Genomic DNA, 1,006 nt, shown 5'->3' with positions numbered 1-1,006 from the left:
AAAAAAAAAAAAAAAAGGCCAACCAACAAAAGTAGGACTAGGAAGGTACTCCTTTTTCTTTCTCTTCAAAGGCTGTGCATGCAGGTTTACTAAATATCTGCAGACTCATTATTAGTTTCCCCTACTGCATGCCCTGGGATGTGGACAGGATATAATACGGACAGGATGCAATGGCTACTTCTAAGGAATGAAGCACGGCAGAAATCAGAGTGAGTCCTACTGGAGTCCTAATGTTACGGATTAGAGGAACAGCCTGCGGGCTCTGGGAGCATCCTGCTCATTGTTTCGGGAGAGTCCCACGTAAGGATAAGGGAAGATGTAATGTTTCATGTATGTGGTATTAAAGGGCATTTTCCTTAAACAGAATTTCCAGGCAATTGGAATTGACTTTTAAGCACCAATATTTTTAACTGTCCTGATGGAACTCTTCCTAAACCATATTTCAACCCACTATAAATATTGTTTCTTTATGCTGCTGCAAGCAGATTGTATGGAACATAGTTTGACCTTTCCTTGCGTGTGAAGGGCCTTCATGAATACCAATTGCTCTTTGCTGCCACGATGTTTCCCTGTGGACCAATGTGTTCTCAGGTGTTCAAATCTTGGATCCCTGTTCATTTAAAGCGTTAAAACCATTGTTCCGTGCTGGATACGGTTAGGGATTTCCTTCCACAGGCGTGCTCTGTGTTGTTATGCCTGCTGTCAGATGGCATACTCTCGAATCTAGGGGTGCTGACCCCTCCCCACTTCCTGTCTGTCATCGCCACTGGGGCATTCTATGCATCAAGCTACTTCAAACTGAAAGAGAAAGGGAGGAAATGTGACGTGGACAGGACGTCTTTTGTGGGAATCAAGGTTTCTGTTCCTCACAGCTGCTAAGTGGCTGGCCTCTGATACTGGAAAGTTGAGTTTGTCAGTGTTGCCTTTGGATCAGAAGTCACATCATTAGAACTGAGATCTTCATCAGCGACACGGGCTGCTGCTGCTGCTGCTGCTGCTGCTGCTG

General features: G+C 44.9%; 1 protein-coding gene across 2 annotated transcripts in view; it reads right to left on the bottom strand.

Moving 5' to 3' along the window:
* Tmco5a (transmembrane and coiled-coil domains 5A) overlaps positions 1 to 1,006 on the bottom strand; it is a 15,312-nt gene that overhangs the window by 3,268 nt on the left and 11,038 nt on the right. The gene's annotated exons all lie outside the window — the stretch shown is intronic.

The sequence above is a fragment of the Mus pahari genome, chromosome 3, assembly GCF_900095145.1.
Source record: "Mus pahari chromosome 3, PAHARI_EIJ_v1.1, whole genome shotgun sequence".
Taxonomy (NCBI): Eukaryota; Metazoa; Chordata; class Mammalia; order Rodentia; family Muridae; genus Mus; species Mus pahari.
Note: the sequence above shows the minus strand (reverse complement) of the source record. Positions and strands in the feature narration are given on the sequence as shown.